The sequence below is a fragment of the Zingiber officinale genome, chromosome 5B, assembly GCF_018446385.1.
Source record: "Zingiber officinale cultivar Zhangliang chromosome 5B, Zo_v1.1, whole genome shotgun sequence".
Taxonomy (NCBI): domain Eukaryota; kingdom Viridiplantae; phylum Streptophyta; class Magnoliopsida; order Zingiberales; family Zingiberaceae; genus Zingiber; species Zingiber officinale.
In genome coordinates, this window is record NC_055995.1 from 62689768 (window position 1) to 62709197 (window position 19430).

The 19430-nt window shown below is 35.2% G+C and overlaps 3 non-coding genes across 3 annotated transcripts; 1 reads left to right on the forward strand and 2 right to left on the reverse strand.

The window, feature by feature from the left end:
• Positions 1 to 1781: 1781 nt before the first annotated feature.
• Positions 1782 to 1887, reverse strand: LOC121988064. The gene has a single exon (XR_006113826.1). It is a non-coding gene; the product is annotated as a small nucleolar RNA R71 (small nucleolar RNA).
• Positions 1888 to 7597: 5710 nt separating this feature from the next.
• Positions 7598 to 7703, reverse strand: LOC121988065. Its single transcript, XR_006113827.1, has one exon. It is a non-coding gene; the product is annotated as a small nucleolar RNA R71 (small nucleolar RNA).
• A 6159-nt stretch (positions 7704 to 13862) lies between these two features.
• Positions 13863 to 13968, forward strand: LOC121988101. The gene has a single exon (XR_006113861.1). It is a non-coding gene; the product is annotated as a small nucleolar RNA R71 (small nucleolar RNA).
• The last annotated feature ends 5462 nt before the right edge of the window (positions 13969 to 19430 follow it).

Sequence of the window (19430 nt, forward strand, 5' to 3'; positions counted from 1 at the left end):
CGACTCCAAGATTGTGGATTGGATCTGGAGATAGTTCTTCATCGTAGATAAGTTTTCTTCCTTCCTTTTCTTGGATTTGGGATCAAGAATGCTTATAATTCCCTTCTCTTCGGATTTCTTTCCTCATTTCATGGAGTAGATTTCTTTGTTCTAGGATGGAGGGAGTAATTGTAAGGATGATTTGATCTAAAACTCTTGTGGATTTGCCAATTTCCTATTTCTATGATTTTACCCTGTTTGTATCAATTTGATCTTGTATGGATTGTTGTGATTGTGCCTAACAACCATGCTTGATTGAATGTTTGAATATATTGTGAATCTTATATAGATTGTTTCTTATTCGATTTTCCGAGAGACGTTCGTGACAGAAACATGCTTGTGTAAGGATGTTCGAGGGATGATCTTGAAGGTGAAATAGGGTCATTCAAGGGGGTAGGATGGATAATTTGCATTAATCTTTGTATCTCAATGCGGTTGATGATTCATGAATTCCTATGTTGATAATCCGAGGGATGCACGTGTCAGGCAAGCCCGTGTAAGGACAACATAGATTCATTTCTATTTGATCACATTTAGGTATAGATTTAGTCCTAGCTTAGTTGTCTATTGCAAGAGAAAATCGGCAACTCTCTACAAATGATAGATAATTGAGGAATAAGATTCGGTAGATCATTTACATTGAACAATCTTACAAAGAACCCAAAACTCCTAGAACATCCCTTATCATGCCCTTATTCTTGTTTCTTATTCTTTTATTTCTATCTTTACCTTTCATACTTACACTTTGTTTTTGTGAAACAATTGATGAGTTTTAGCTAATTCGTGTTATGAAATCTTTAGTGGTTATTCTAGTCCTTGTGGATACGATATCTTTTATTATTACTTACGACATTTCTGTACACTTGCGGAACCTCAACAAGTTTTTGGCGTCGTTGCCGGAGACTGCACTATAACATTAGAGATTATCAATTGAGTTAGACTAAACATAACTTTTCTTTTCTTTTCATTTGATTAGTTGAAACTAATCTTTAGAATTATGTTTTCCTCATTTGCATATCTTTCTAATTCTTGACAATTCTTTATGTTGCAATTCTAATTCTAATTCTAACTTTGCATTCTTGATTTCTAGCACTCTAATCTAACTTTTCTCTATTTTCTCTTTTGATTTAGTTTCTTTCTTCTTTTCTTTTATAAACATATCTTGCAATCTTTAACATATGAATTATTCTAGACATTTTTCTTTTTCCTTTTATCTTTTCTTTCTTGTTTTCATTATGCACATTCTTTCTTGCAATTTTAATTCTGCATTGTTTTTCTTGCTTTTCATATTGCATTTTATTTCTTGTCTTTGATTCCTTAATTTTTTTTTCTTCTAATAATTTTTTCTTGAATATCCATGAGCACTAACATGTCAAGCAGGCCCATGAGAAATTTTTCTACACCTTTTCCTACAAGATTTTTATCTTCCGTTGTGCAACCTCAAATTGAATCAGAAAGTTTCCAACTAGACCCAGAGTTAATTTTTATGATACAAGGTCACAAATTTGGAGGAGAAGTATCAGAAAGTCCTTATATGCATCTTGAAACATTTTTAGAGATTTGTGATATGGTGAAATGTGAAGGAGTGTCAGCAGATGCAGTTCGATTGATGGCATTTCCTTTCAGTATCAAGGATAAAGCAAGAATTGGTTATACTCTCTCCATCCTCAAAATATCACAAGTTGGGAGCAATTGGAGAAGCAATTTCTTAATCATTTTTTCCCCTCCAAACAGAACAGTGTATATGAGGAATTGCATAACAAATTTTGCTCAGACATATGGAGAATCATTGTTTGAAGCATGGGATAGATTCAAGAGTCTTCAAAGATAGTGCCCTCATCATGGTTTTGAAAAATGGTTGATTCTGCACATATTCTATGGGGGAATTTCTTTCTCAGACAAGAGTTTATTGGATTCATCAGTTGGAGGTTCTTTTATGGACAAAAGTATAGATGAAGCATATATGTTAATTGATCAAGTGACATTGAACCTCCATGAATGGTCGAACATAAGTTGGATGAAATCTCCCTCAAATATTTAAGAAGTGCTAGCCATAAATGCTATAGATCCTGTCAAACAAATTGTAACTCAACCATCTATGAGTTTTGAAAATCACAAGTCACAGAACGGGGAGTTCAAACATTTAGGGGCAAAGATTGAAAGTATTGTTTCAAATTGGTTTTTTGAAGATCCCCCTCCTTCGCAGACAAGATCTAGTGAAAAGTGTGATGATATTGGGTTGAGAATTGAAAAAAATTATGAAGAACTTCTGAAGAAGGACATGTATAGAATTGAGGAGAAGAACAATATAAGATCACATGAACTCAGTTCCATTATTCCCGGAGATTCCCAAATGCCACAAGTACCTTTCCCTCAACGATTGATCATACCAACACTAGATAAGCAAGTTGAATCTCCTCCACAAGCTAAAAGGGAATATGGGAAATTAGAAGCACCTTTCCCAAGACCTTCATTAAGGGTTCCTTTTCCACAAAGGTTAGTGGGGGTCAATGAGAAATTTGACTTTAAAAAATTCTGTGACACTGGTAAGGTTGAGTGCAGATTTTTGAATTTGTATAAAGATGAAGACTCTTCAGATGAGGATTGTGAAGATAATGCAGTGGTAAATAAGTTTTCAGATCTACCTCCAAATTTTATAGGGTTTTGTAGTGACATTAAATTTACAGATGATGAACATGATGTGGTAGATCAATTTAAAACTGCAAGTGAAGTTATTGATCCTCCTATAGTTGATTCTCCTATTGAGGATATTGATGTGGGTTTGTTTTTTGATGTTTGTGTTGATGATGTTGATATGGAACAATGTGTAGGGAGCTGTGTTGTGGAAGCAGCATCTCAAGAATCACCTCCTTTGTCCACACAATCCTTTGATGTTGTAAGAGTTGTGGACCAATGTGTAGGGACTCATGCAGATATGGTTGAGTCTCAAGAATCACCATCTTTGATATCGCCAACAACTGAGCCAGAGCCAGAACCATCATTTGATTCATAGGAATTCACTTCTACATGTTTAGAAATTTCAGGTACCTCTTAGCAAAGTAAGGTTAGTATTTCTTGTGATCTTTTTGAAAATTTTATTGAGGTACCTATTATTGACTTTGTTGGATGTGATTCAGTTTTTATTTCTTATTCTTCTTATCTTAATATGGTTGTGGCTCTATCTTATCTAATATGTTTGTGGGAGATTTGTATTTTCTTTGCATGTGCAGATTTCACTTGGGCTAATAATTAGAATCTCACACTGAACCGTCTTCGACCACCTGAAATAACTTCAAAGAAGACGAAGATGGAGAGAGCAATACTTCATTTTGTAATTCCTATATTGAAAGCTCACTCCATAATAAGAGCCCTTGGTAGGAGAGTGTTGAAATATCTTACCCCTCTAAGAGTGAGATTTCGATAAATCTAATGAGGTGGTCGAGCTAATGACCTTAAACAAGCGCTTCTTGGGAGGCAACCCAAGTTCATTTTCTTTATTTTCATTTGTCTTTAGGTCTTTCTACTTTCATTTCATTCTTTATAATAAACATGTATCCTCTACTTAATTTTTGTTGTCAATCTTCTTTTATAGGAATCAAAGATTAGGAGGAGTGTAACTACATGATGGAGAAGTTAATGGCATGACCATTTGGCATGCATCATTTGGTAACTTCTCTTATTTTTAATCTCCTCCACATTGTTTGTAGTTTTCATTGGGACAATGAAAAGTTTAAGTCTGGGGGATGCATTATATGCATTTGAATTTCTTTGTTTGTTTTTGTTTTTGCTTATGTCTTGTATTTTGTTTTGATTTCTTGTGGCATTCATCTTGAGAACATCAAACTTCACTTATATGCTTTCTTGTCTTTAAGTGAAAATGTTAGCACATTCATTATCTAGATTCATGATGTTGTAAATGATGCTAGTAGTATGCTTAGTGTACCTCTTTTCTCTATCTTGAGTAGCATGAAATAAGCTAAGTATCATATGGAGATAAGTTTGAAATTTGGCTTGACCCTAAGGATCTTACCTTCACTATACTTGAGTTTGGATAGTTGATATCATTGAAATAGTCATGATTCATCTTGTTTGTTTAGTACTTGGTTTCCATGGTGATTTCTCAAATTTTATTTTGGTTATTGGATGAGGCTCAAATCATATAAGCTCATTTGGAAAAATCAAAATATCCCAACAATTGTGCTAAAAGTACATGTATAGATAAGTTTTGCACAATGCAAATACTTATGAAAAAAATGAATGAATAAGGGATATAAAAAACAGTTGTCGTGAATGGAATCTAGCAAGTCACCCCTTTGAGACCGAGTTAGTTTGCTGGGGAAATGACTGCTTAGCTTCTCTTGAGATTGAGCACACCTTTGAGACCTTGGATTGATTGAGAAATATGAACCAAGTGTGTGGCAGGTAAGTGCCTATCACTGGTTACGTGTCTATCACTGAAAACATTAGGAACTTAACTGGATGACGACTTGACTAGGACATAGATTGAAACTTGAAAAGTTTAGGTCATTCTTTGCACTATGCACAAGAGACTTATGCTTGAGTCATTCTTGACTTGTTTCCATGATCATACTTGTTAATGAAACTTTTTGATAGAGTTAGGAAAATACATTAGCGATATGAGTGCATTGTAGAACATATGAATTTAGATTGCGACATTTTGCTTGAGGATAAGCGAAGGTTTAAGTCTGGGGGTGTGATGTGCGTAGATTATATACACTTTTATGCTTGTTTTGACGCACATCTACTTGTATTTCATCAACATAATCTATATTTATTACACCCTATTTCATTGTGATTTCATACCTCCATTATATTTTGTTTGGAAATCCGCTCTTTGCTTATTTTGATTGATAGGACATGATTTGGAGCAAAACTGGAGTTTAAATGAAGTCGAGAGCTTCCAGAGTGACATGGGCATGGAAAACTAAGTTTTCTTAATGTTCTAGTCGTGTGGCACCCAACGGCCATGTCAAGGCCGTGTGGGGGGCATGTTGAGGCTGTGTGAACATCACACGGCCGTGTGCAGGCTGTGTGAGATTTCCAACACTACAAACCAAAAGTAAAATTGCCATAACATTGTTCTCGGTTGGAGTTTTGGGCTGTTCTTTATATCGATTTGTAGATAACTTCAAGATCTACAACTTTGATGAAGACGTCAACCAGAGAAAACCCCATCTTGATTTTGAAAACACGCTGAAATGAAACATTACCATTTAGAGCTATGACAAGGTCCATGACAAGGGGTGTGCTAGGGCCATGCAAGGGGGTGTGAGCTCCACACGGTCGTGTGAGCTACATGACCCATGGTCGTGTGAGCCGCACGACCGTGTAATGTTTTCAGAGGAGAATAATGACATGGTCGTGTAAATCCACACGGTCATGTAACCTTAACAGAGCAGGAGAAGAACATGGTCGTGTCCCAGACACACCCGTGTAAGACATTCAGAGACCAAACCAGCCATGGTCGTGTCCCAGACACGGCCGTGCAGGAGTACCAGAAATGGAGGCAGTGCAGGCCGTGTAGATCTACATGGTCGTGCAAGGGTGCAATGGAAGAGCATGCCAAGGCCATGTGAGTTTCACACGGCCATGTCACCCTGGCAGAGAGGGGCATAGTGCAGGCCGTGTGAACCTCACACGGCCATACCACGAGGCCGTGTGGCACCCAAACCCCTTCTCTATATAAGGGTGTCTTCATGATTTGAAAGGGGATCTTTTCCCTTTTGGGGGGAATCAAGATTTGGGGCGATTCTTCTTCTTCTTGGAGGGATTTTGCAGTGATTCAATGGAAGATCTTCAACATTTTGACTCCAAGATTGTGGATTGGATCCAGAGACGGTTCTTCATCATAGATAAGTTTTCTTCCTTCCTTTTCTTGGATTTGGGATCAAGAATGCTTGTAATTCCCTTCACTTCGGATTTCTTTCCTCATTTCATGGAGTAGATTTTTTGTTCTAGGATGGAGGGAGTAATTGTAAGGATGATTTGATGTAAAACTCTTGTGGATTTGCCAATTTCCTATTTCTATGATTTTATCCTGTTTGTGTCAATTTGATCTTGTATGGATTGTTGTGATTGTGCCTAATTACCATGCTTGATTGAATGTTTGAATATCTTGTGGATCTTGTATGGATTGTTTCTCATTCGATTTTCCCAGGGACGTTCGTGACAGGAACATGCCCGTGTAAGGACGTTTGAGGGATAATCTTAAAGGTGAAATAGGGTTATTCAAGGGGGTAGGATGGATAATTTACATTAATCTTTGTATCTCGATATGGTTGATGAGTGATGAATTCCTATGTTGATTATCCGAGGGGTGCACGTGACTGGCAAGCCCGTGTAAGCACAACATAGATTCATTTCTATTAGATCACATTTAGGTATAGATTTAGTCCTAGGTCGGTTGTCTATCGCAAGAGAGAACCAGCAACTCTCTACAAATGATAAACATTTGAGGAATAAGATTCGGTAGATCATTTACATTGAACAACATTACAAAGAAACTAAAACTCCTAGAACATCCCTTATCATTGCCCTTATTCTTGTTTCTTATAGTTACACTTTGTTTTTGTGAATCAATTGATTAGTTGTTTAGTTAATTTATGTTGAGAAATCTTTAGTGGTTCTTCCACTCCAAGTGGATACAATATCTTTTATTATTACTTACGACATTTCCGTACACTTGCGGAACGTCAACAAATTTTTGGCGTCGTTGTCGGGGACTGCGCTATAACATTAGAGATTATCAATTAAGTTAGACTAAACATAACTTTTCTTTTCTTTTCATTTGCTTAGTTGAAACTAATCTTTAGAATTCTGTTTTCATCATTTGCATATCATTCTAATTCTTGACAATTCTTTATGTTGCAATTCTAATACTAATTCTAATTTTGCATTCTTGATTTCTAGCACTCTAATCTAACTTTTCTCTGTATTCTCTTTTGATTTAGTTTCTTTCTTCTTTTCTTTTGTAAGCATATCTTGCAATCTTTAGCATATGAATTATTCTAGACATTTTTCTTTTTCCTTTTATCTCTTTTTTCTTGCAATTTTAATTCTGCATTGTTTTTCTTGCTTTTCATATTGCATTTTATTTCTTGTCTTTGATTCTTCAAATTTTTGTTTCTTCTAATAATTTTTTCTTGAATATCCATGAGCACTAACATGTCAAGCAAGCCCATGAGAAATTTTTCTATACCCTTTTCTGCAAGATTTTTATCTCTCATTGTGTAACCTCAAATAGAAGCAGAAAGTTTACAACTAGACCCAGAGTTAATTTTTATGATACAAGGTCACAAATTTGAAGGAGAAGTATCAGAAAGTCCTTATCTGCATTTTGAAACATTTTTAGAGATTTGTGATATGGTGAAATGTGAAGGAGTGTCAGCAGATACAGTTCGATTGATGGCATTTCCTTTCAGTATCAAGGATAAAGCAAGGACTTGGTTATACTCTCTCCATCCTCAAAATATCACAAGTTGGGAGAAATTAGAGAAGCAATTTCTGAATCATTTTTTCCCTCCAAACAGAACAGTGTATATGAGGAATTGCATAACAAATTTTGCTCAGACATATGGAGAATCATTGTTTGAAGCATGGGATAGATTCAAGAGTCTTCAAAGATAGTGCCCTCATCATGGTTTTGAAAAATGGTTGATTCTACACATATTCTATTGGAAAATTTCTTTCTTAGACATGAGTTTATTGGATTCATCAGCTAGAGGTTCTTTTATGGACAAAGTGTAGATGAAGCATATATGTTAATTGATAAAGTGACATTGAACCTCCATGAATGGTCGAACATAAGTTGGATGAAATCTCCCTCAAATATTCAAGAAGTGCAAGCCATAAATGCTATAGATCCTGTCAAACAAATTGTAACTCAACCATCTATGAGTTTTGAAAATCATAAGTCACAGAACGGGGAGTTCAAACATTTAGGGGCAAAGATTGAAAGTATTGTTTCAAATTAGTTTAAAGAAGATCCCCCTCCTTCGCAGACAAGATCTAGTGAAAAGTGTGATGATGTTGGGTTGAGAATTGAAAAAAAAACATGAAGAACATCTGAAGAAGGACATGTTTAGAATTGAGTAGAAGAACAATAGAAGACCACATGAATTCAGTTCCATTATTCCAGAAGGTTCCCAAATGCCACAAGTACCTTTCCCTCAACGATTGATCATACCAACACTAGATAACCAAGTTGAATCTCCTCCACAAGTTAAAAGGGAATATGGGAAATTAGGAGTACCTTTCCCAAGACCTTCACTAAGGGTTCCTTTTCCACAAAAGTTAGTGGGGGTCAATGAGAACTATGACTTCAAAAAATTCTTTGACACTGGTAAGGTTGTGTGCAGATTTTTGAATTTGTATAAAGATGAAGACTCTTCAGATGAGGATTGTGAAGATAATGCAGTGGTAAATAAGTTTTCAGATCTACCTCCAAATTTTATAGGGTGTTGTAGTGACATTAAATTTTCAGATGATGAATGTGATGTGGTAGATCAATTTAAAACTACAAGTGAAGTTATTGATCCTCCTATAGATGATTCTCCTATTGAGGATATTGATATGGGTTTGTTTTTTGATGTTTGTGTTGATGTTGTTGATATGGAACAATGTGTAGGGAGCTGTGTTGTGGAAGCAACATCTCAAGACTCACATCCTTTGTCCACACAATCCTTTGATGTTGTAAGAGTTGTGGATCAATGTGTAGGGACTCATGTAGATATGGTTGAGTCTCAAGAATCATCATCTTTGATATCACCAACACCTGAGCCATAGCCAGAACCATCATTTGATTCAGAGGAATTCACTTCTACATGTTTAGAAATTTCAAGTATCTCTCAGCAAAGTAAGGTTAGTATTTCTTGTGATCTTTTGGAAAATTTTATTGAGGTACCTATTATTGACTTTGTTGGATGTGATTCAGTTTTTATTTCTTATTCTTCTTATCTTAATATGGTTGTGGCTCTATCTTATCTAATATGTTTGTGGGAGATTTGTATTTTCTTTGCATGTGTAGATTTCACTTGGGCTAATAATTGGAAGCTCACACTGAACTTTCTTCGACCACCTGAAAGAACTTCAAAGAAGACGAAGATGGAGAGAGCAATACTTCATTTTGTAATTCCTATATTGAAAGCTCCCTCCATAATAAGAGCCCTTGGTAGGAGGGTGTTGAAATATCTTACCCCTCCAAGAACGAGATTTCGATAAATCTAATGAGGAGGTCGAGCTAATGACCTTAAACAAGCACTTCTTCGGAGGCAACCCAAGTTCATTTTCTTTATTTTCATTTATCTTTAGTTCTTTCTACTTTCATTTCATTCTTTATAATAAACATGTATCCTCTGCTTAATTTTTGTTGTCAATCTTCTTTTATAGGACTAAAAGATTAGGAGGAGTATAACTACATGATGGAGAAGTTAATGACATGGGCACTTGGCATGCATCATTTGGTAACTTCTCTTACTTTTAATCTCCTCCACATTGTTTTTAGTTTTCATTGGGACAATGAAAAGATTAAGTCTGGGGGATGCATTATATGCATTTGAATTGCTTTGTTTGTTTTTGTTTTTGCTTATGTCTTGCATTTTGTTTTGATTTCTTGTGGCATTCATCTTGAGAACATCAAACTTCACTTATATGCTTTCTTGTCTTTAAGTGAAAATGTTAGCACATTCATTATCTAGATTCATGATGTTGTAAATGATGCTCATAGTATGCTTAGTGTACCTCTTTTCTCTGTCTTGAGTAGCATGAAATAAACTAAGTATCATATGGAGATAAGTCTAAAATTTGGCTTGACTCTAAGGATCTTACCTTCACTATACTTGAGTTTGGATTGTTGATATCATTGAAATAGTCATGATTCATCATGTTTGTTTAGTACTTAGTTTCCATTGTGATTTCTCAAACTTCATTTTGGTTACTGGATGAGGCTCAAATCATGTAAGCTCATTTGGAAAAATCAAAATATCCCAACAATTGTGCTAAAAGTACATTTGTAGATAAGTTTTGCACAATGCAAATACTTATGAAAAAAATGAATGAATAAGGGATATAAAAAATAGTTGTCGTGAGTGTAATCTAGCAAGTCACCCCTTTGAGACCGAGTTAGGTTACTGGGGAAATAACTGCTTAGCTTCTCTTGAGATTGAGCACACCTTTGAGACCTTGGGTTGATTGAGAAATATGAACCAAGTGTTTGGCAGGTAAGTGTCTATCACTGGTTACGTGCCTATCACTAAAAACATTAGGAACTCATCTGGATGACGACTTCACTAGGACATAGATTGAAACTTAAAAAGTTTGGGTCATTCTTTCCACTATGCACAAGAGACTTATGCTTGAGCCATTCTTGACTTGTTTCCATGATCATGCTTGTTAATGAAACTTTTTAATAGAGTTAGGAAAATGCATTAGCGATATGAGTGCATTGTAGAACATATGAATTTAGATTACGGTATTTTTCTTGAGGACAAGCAAAGGTTTAAGTCTGGGGGTATGATGTGCGTAGATTATATACACTTTTATGCATATTTTGATGCACATCTACTTGTATTTCATCAGCATAATCTATATTTATTGCACCCTATTTCATTGTGATGTCATACTTCCATTATATTTTATTCGAACATCTGCTCTTTGCTTGTTTTGATTGATATGACATGATTTGGTGCAAAAACTGAGTTTAAATGAAATCGAGAGCTTCCAGAGTGACATGGGCATGCAAAACTAAGTTTTCTTCATGTTCTGGCCGTGTGGCACCCACAAAGTCGTGTCAAGGCCGTGTGAGATTTCTAGCACTGCAGACCAAAAGTAAAATGGCCATAACATTGTGCTCTTTTTGAGTTTTGGGCTATTTTTTATTCCAATTTGTAGATAACTTCAAGATCTACAACTTTGATGAAGATTTCAACCAGAGAAAACCCCATCTTGATGGTGTAAAAGACGCTGAAATGAAACATTGCCATTTAGAGCTATGACAAGGTCCATGACAAGGGGTTTGCAAGGACCAAGACAAGGGGTGTGCAAGGGCCATGCAAGGGGGTGTGAGCTCCACACGACCATGTGAGCTACATGACCTATGGCCGTGTGAGCCACACGATCGTGTAATGTTTCCAGAGGAGAAGAATGGCATGTCCGTGTGAATCCACACAGCCATGTAACCTTGACAGAGCAGGAGAAGAACATGGTCGTGTCCCAGACACACCCGTGTAAGCCATCCAGAGACCAAACCATCCATGGTTGTGTCCCAAACACGCCCGTCCAGGAGTACCAGAACTAGAGGCAGTGCAGGCTGTGTAGATCTGCACGGCCGTGCAAGGGGGCAGTGGCAGAGCATGCCAAGGCAGTGAGAGTTTCACACGGTCGTGTCACCCTGGCAGAGAGGGGAGTAGTGCAGGCCGTGTGAGCCTCACACGGTCGTGTCACGGGGCCATGTGGCGCCCAAACCCCTTCTCTATATAAGGGTGTCTTCATGATTTGAAAGGGGATCTTCTCCCTTTTAGGGGGAATCAAGATTTGGGACAATTCTTCTTCATCTTGGAGGGATTTTATAGCAATTCAAGGGAAGATCTTCAACTTTTCGACTCCAAGATTGTGGATTCGATCCGGAGATGGTTCTTCATTGTAGATAAGTTTTCTTCTTTCCTTTTCTTGGATTTGGGATCAAGAATGCCTGTAATTCCCTTCTCTTCAAATTTCTTTCCTCATTTCATGGAGTAGATTTCTTTGTTCTAGGATGGAGGGAGTAATTGTAAAGATGATTTGATGTAAAACTCTTGTGGATTTGTCAATTTCCTATTTCTATGATTTTGCCCTGTTAGTATCAATTTGATCTTGTATGGATTGTTGTGATTGTGCCTAATTACCATGCTTGATTGAATGTTTGAATATCTTGTGGATCTTGTATGGATTGTTTCTCATTCAATTTTCCGAGGGACATTCGTGACAGGAACATGCCCATGTAAGGTCATTTGAGGGATGATCTTGAAGGTGAAATAGGGTCATTCAAGGGGGTAGGATGGATAATTTGCATTAATCTTTGTATCTCGATGCGGTTGATGAGTGATGAATTCCTATGTTGATTATCTGAAGGACGCATATGACAAGCAAGCCCGTGTAAGGACAACATAGATTCATTTCTATTTGATCACATTTAGGTATAGATTTAGTCCTAGGTCGGTTGTCTATTGCAAGAGAGAACCGGCAACTCTCTACAAATGATAGACAATTGAGGAATAAGATTCGGTAGATCATTTACATTGAACAACCTTACAAAGAAACTAAAACTCCTAGAACATCCCTTATCATTGCCCTTATTCTTGTTTCTTATTCTTTTATTTCTATCTTTACCTTTCATAGTTACACATTGTTTTTGTGAATCAATTGATTAGTTGTTTAACTAATTCGTGTTGAGAAATCTTTCGTGGTTATTCCAGTCCCTGTGGATACGATATCTTTTATTATTACTTACGACTTTTCCGTAAACTTGCGGAACGACAACAGCCTCCAAATCACAAAAACCTCTATCTATGAATTTAGTCCTATAGTGCAAGGAATTATGAAGCTTCCTGGATCTTAAAGCTTTGGGGCAGCGACTTCCATGAAAAGAGCACTATTTTCTTCTGTTAGCGCCACGGTCTTTAAATCTCCTTTTCTTCTTTAGTTGGACATGATATCCTTCAAAAATTTGGTGAACTTAGGCATTTAATGAGGAGCATCAATCAGAGGGACCTTAATAAAGTTCTTTGACTTTTTCTAGAAATTTGATGAATTCTTCATCCTTCTGTGTCATAGCTAATCTTTATGGGAAAGGGATTATTTAACTTCGAGGTGGTAGTGGAAGAGTCTCTTCGTCCTTCTTGGTAATCTCCTTATCATCCTAGATCCTAACTAGGTTAGGTGAGAGAGGAGAGAGCTATTCTTGAGTGTCAATCTCTTTAGGAGCAATCACTTGGTGAACTCCCAATGTCCATCCGCTTCAGAGTTCTATTCTATTGTAGTGTTCAACTGGATTCACATCGGGCTTGCCCTGGAAAGCTCCTAGTGTTTTTGAAGAAGATGGGGCTATCTGGACAATTTGGCTATCTTGCATCTTATGATGTTTTACAGTGCTATCAATTCTTTGAGTGAGATGCTTAATTTTATTGTTTATTTCCTTTTATTCAACAAGAATTTCCTAAAGTATCTTTTCTATCCAAGATAGTTGATAGCCTTGTGATAGTTATTGTTGATATCTTTGTTGTCTGGGTTGGTAGCTTGGCCTTGCCCCTGTAGATGGTCCTTGTTCTTGATTATTCCGGTAAAAAAAATTTAGATAATTCTTCTACCCAGAGTTATATCTATTGGAGTATGGATTGTTTTATCTTTGATTATAACTTATTATTGCATTGCATTGCTCAAGTTGATCTATTTGCATAGAGATGAGCCCCAAAGGGCAAGTTTCTTGAGCATGATCTATACTTCCACAAGTGTCACATACACATACAATTGCATTGGCCATACTAGTTCCTATATTTTCAAACTTTTTAGTCATAGCATCCAACTTTACGGACATAAGAGTAACTGCATCCATGTTAAACTTTCCTAATGCCTTGATAGGATTTCTAGAGTAGGAGCCTCCACATCTTTCATACGGCCATTGGTGATGGTTTTGAGCTACACTTTCTATAATATCTTCGACCTCATCTAGACTTTTGTTCATCAATGCCCTTCCAGTTGCAGAGTCAAGGGACATCTTTGTGTGATAGTTGATGTCGTTATAAAAAGTGTGTAAAACTAACCACTTCTCAAGTTCATGATGTGGGCATTATCTAAGCATATTTTTGAATCTATCCTATGCTTCAAATAATGATTCTGCATCTGACTGTCTAAAGCTTGCTATAAGATTCCTCATATGAGCATTTTTACTGAGAGGATAGAACTTATCAAGGAATTGTTCCTCACATTGCTCCCAAGATGTGATATTATTAGATAGTAAGGATGTTTGGTTGTATCTCTTAAGGAAACCCCAAATAACAATAAACTTATTGCTTCCTCTAGAACTCCATTCATTTTCATTATACTGTAAATTTCATAAAAGACTTCAAAATGTTGGTTTGGGTCCTCATGTGATTCAGCTCCAAATTGATTTTGCTGAACCATTATGATCACTGCAGGCTTAATCTCAAAATTATTGGCTTCAATAAGTGGCATGATAATGCTAGATCAAAGCTCATGTGCATAAGGTGATACATAATCTTTAAGAGGCTTGTTTTCCATTTCAGATAATTTTTGTTCTTCTTGATGTCTTTGTAGGTTTCTTCTTCTTCGGTATGTTTTGTCTATCTCTAGATTAAGTGATAGTAAACCTCCTGTAAGATTAGATCTTCGCATGTAAAAACAAGATTACAAGTTTTCCAAACGTAAGTGCTAAAGTGAAGAAAGAAACAAAATTTTTAAATTTTGTTGAAATAAGAAACAAGGTGCTGGAAATTTAAAGTGTGGAATTTAAATTGGAAAAAGAAAATTGCATGAATTGAAGTAACAAATGCAAGATGTAATTACAAAAAATAGAATTATAGAAATATTTACAATATAAAAAATAAAACAAGTTTAGACTAACTCAAATGATTATCTACTAATGTTATAAGAGCAGTCCCAGGCAATGGCATAAAAAACTTGTTACGCTACCACAAGTGCATGGTTATGTCATCAGTAATATAAAAAAATTATCAAATCCACAAGGACTGGTTATAAGCACTAGTGATCTCTCATGGATAATTAGCTAAACAATTGATGGTTGAAAGTCACGCGCTAAGTAAAGGGAAATAGATTGAGAAGAGGAAAGAGAGAGAGGAGGAAACTTGGTTTGGGAAAATGTTTTAGGGGTTCAATTTCATTGTGATGTTTATCAATATATCATGGTCCATCAATTGACTATCCTCAATTAACATGCATTTGTAGGAAGTTAGATTTATTATCAGCTCCCCCCTATAGTGTTCAAGCCAGCATGCTATTTGGATCAATATCCCTTGCTATTAAATAGAAATGATTCTTATAAAGTCCGATAATGGGTCACCCCTGTCACTAGGGCTCCTTAGTCATATAATCACAAGAACACACTCATACTTAATAACCATAGAGATAAAGATAACAATTACGTATAATTTCCTATTTCCTTATGGGGAATTATTTTCCATTTTAAGGTGATGCCCTAAACGTTTGGAAGCAGGTCACCCCTGTCACTAAGGCCCCTCAGTTATACAATCTAGTGCATCCTCCCATGGGATCAATAATTCTACACAACCATTCAATTAAACATGAGAATTAAACTTAAACATAATGCATACTAATAAAATCAAATAGATACAAGGCATGATAATGTCATCTAGATAAAAAATTGGCATATCCATGAGTTCTTATATTAATCCACACCATAATTATAGCCTTAATCCTTGAACAATTGATATACTCTATGGGAAGAAGAAAAAGATCCAAAGACATAAGAATTACAAGCATCAAAATCCAACTAGAAGAAGAATGGAGAATAAGCTTATCCAATCGCGTCGAGTGATCTTTGGATCCAATCCTTCGCTCCTAGAGTCGATGAGGTGATGGAAACAACTTCAGATCATTGAACAAAGATTGGGAAGAGCATAGCTCAACACTAAGATGGATCTCCCAAAGGGAGAACTTTCCTCCCTTCAGAAAGGGGAAGAGATCCCCTTATATAGTGTTGGGCACGGGCCTAGCATGACCCATGCCACGGCCATGTGGCATTCACATAGCCACCTTCTTCTTAGCCTTGGGACAAGTGGCATGGTCGTGTGGATTCACACGGTTGTGTCTTGCTTGGTCTCTGGACGGGTGGCATGGCCGGTTGGAGTCACACAACCGTATTCTACTCCTCCTCTAGTAGGAAACACGGTTGTGTGGAGTCATACAACCATGGCCTTTTCCTTCGCTACTTCTTTGGCACGTCCGTGTGGATTCACACGGCTAGAGTGTTTAGTCCTCGTTTGCTCTCCAGATCCTCTACGAGTGTCGTTTTCACCCCAAAAGTGACTCCTATAAGCAGAAAAATAAACAAAGAGTATAACTCCAACAAAGAAGAGTAATTATGATAAAAGTATGATAAGAGTTGTAGAAAGCACAAATCAAGCACAAATAAACTGTGTGAATGTGCATTAAAACATGCATAAAAGTATATATGATCTACGCACATCAACTTCACTCCCTTAGGATTTTCTTCTTGCCAGACATCCGGTCACCATTGACTTTTTTATACTTTTCCTTTGCCTAGGTTACCCTTGACCTATCAGGACTTCTACCTTTTCTTATGTCAACCTTGACCTTTCAAGACTTTTCCCTTTGTCTAGGTCAACCTTGACCTATTAGGACTTCTACCTTTGCTAGTTATTTGATCAACATTGACTTGACTAGACTTTTTCCTTATAATTATCCGGTCAACCTTGACCTAACTAGACTTCTCTCTTGTGTAGGTCAATTTTGACTAGACTCTACTAAACATATTGTCAAACAATCATCAAAACCCTAGAGATCGATTGCACCAATAATATCTTCTATCTTATAAATTTATGATCTTCTCTATGTATTTTCAATATAAGACTTTGATTGCAATCCTAACTATCTTCTCCTCAAACTAAGGATCGTCATACTCCAATCGAGGTCACTCCTTCCTACTACGTTTGAGCCCACTTCTTATGTTAAATACTGGAGCACCATTTGCCTCGATAGATTTTCATGGATTTTACTGGTAGGCCCCTACCATTATTTACATGGTCTAGGCCTCCACTACCTCCTTTGTTAAGGTTCCCCATATAGCTACATCTTAACTATGACTTTGATACTATTTGTTAGATTAATAGAATTCATATATCTCCACAATGATATAATATTATCCACTTTAGACTTAAGCCCTCATAAATTTATTTTAGACTCTATCCAAAATATATCATACCAATATTAATATCTTCCATCTTATAATTTTATGATCTTCTTCATTTATTTTTTAATATAAAATTTTAATTGAAATCCCAACATGGCAGATTACATGGGCACTCTACTGATGCATCATAGCCCAAGGGGGTAACCTTTTTTTTTAAATCATTGCATATCATCTAAAAGAGTGGTTGTTTCTAGAGTGTATCTTGGGCAATTAGTTTATTTTGTATTATTTGTTAAAACGTCTCTAGTAAGGAGGACTATATGCCTAATATGAATGATTGGGGTGGATGCACTGAATATTTTAATGTGCATAATCTCTAAATCATGTCTTATTTTATTTATTTAAACTATGAGTATTATTTTAATATTTTAACCACACATTTTGTTAATAATTATATTTAAGTTTGTTATGAGAAATTGACATTTTGTATGTACCCCCTCATGCATAACCATCACTGTCATGTTGGCAAAATATGTCTCTTGCCAATCGTGTCAATCCACAATTTGAGATAGAAAATTTTCTTAATTTAGGGGTTTTTTCCAATCAACTCCAAATAAAAATAAATGTAATTTCAAACCAAACCATTAGATCCCCAAATGACTTCTAGAATGAAAGGTGCAACTTCTATCTTTTACTAGTCGAGTTCGATATGATTCAACAGATATGAAAACTTTGTCAATAGGTCATTCCGTTCTAGCATTTCCAAATACACTTGGTTCCTTATTGTATACTCAATTTCATTGGCAAACGTTCTAAACATGTTTTGACTGTATGTTTAGGTTATTTAATTTTTGATCTTCTAAACAAATTCTTATGTTTTTGTCCTACTTAAAAAAACCGTCAAATGTCAATCCCAAGTCTCAATTAAAAATATTGAGGATTAGGTTGTCAATCAACGTCAAACAAAAATAAATATCTTATGAATAGATTTATCAAATTATTGTGCTAATATCTCAATAAAAGTTCGACTATCATATCTCAACAAAAATCACTACATCTCAATGAAAATTTGGATATAGTTTAAACATGTAAGAGTTCAATAGAAATAGTAGATATAATAATTAAAAGAAGAATTAATATTTTATATTTAATTTATAAGAGAAAAATGAGTAGGAGAGAATACAAAGATAATAGAGAACTCAAGTTAAGTTATGATATATAGGTAGAAGTAAAATAAAAAATAAAGTATTATTGTATATAATTAGTTAAAGGATGAAGTAGTAGAAGTAGTTAAAAAATGGATAGATTAGAACTCTTAAAATAGGGGTGATGAAAGAAACTATTAATATAATTAGTATATATGCACTTCGAGTAGATTAAATGAATGCGCTAGATATAGATTTTGAAAAGACTTAAATGAGGTAATATAAAATTTTTTTACCAAACAAAATGATTTTAATAGGAGAAGATATAAATGAACATAAAGGAGTAAAAGAAATATGATAGGGTGTTTATTGTTCTGAAGCAAGAAAGAAAGAAGAAGAAAAAAAAAACTATATTATATTTTATGATAGCATATATATATATATGAACTTATATTAGCTAATATATTTTTTAAGAAAATAAAAAAAATATCGAGTTACATTGAAAAATGGTAACAATAAGTCACAAATTATTTTTTTTATGATTACGAGGAAGGATAAAAGGATTTGTATGGATTGTAAGGTTCTTTATTTTTTCTTCAATTTCTCTTATACTTTCTCATATCACCATCAAGATTCTTTACTTGGTGGTACATGTCCGTTTGACTCACCGATTACCTTTTGGTTATCATTTTCAACTTTAATATCATTTCATTTCATGCTATATTCGAGTTGTCATGTATTTCTCCTAATATTTGTACTTTAATACTATCCTTAAATATTCTTTGCTTCCCATTCATTAACTTTTACCACTCAATTTTAGAAATCATATATATTTTTCTTCTATTGATACTATATTTGAGGTGTATATTCAACATTATTAACCTATGTTAGGTAATTATACTTTTAGGTGTATATTTTTCTTCTATTATACACTTGTAAGAATGAGGAAAACTTTAAAAAAAAATATACAGTAACAAAAAAAAGAAACCAAGAAAGCAGTGAGTGAAGTTAAGAATGAAATTTTTGAATATTTATATCAACAGTTGGATACGAAAGAAAAAGAAAGGGACATCTACGAAATTTACCAATGAGAGTTCCTATGTTTCATGGCTCTTTGACTCACCGAGTACACTCTTAGCTACTATTTTCAACTTTTATACCATCTTATCCCATGTTGTATTAGAGTTATTGTATATTTCACCTAATGCTTTTACTTCTACCTTCTCCTTAAATATATTTTGCTTCTCATATTTTAACTTCCACCACTTAATTTTAGGAATCATATATATTTTCTTTCTATTGATACTATCTTTAAGGCGTATATC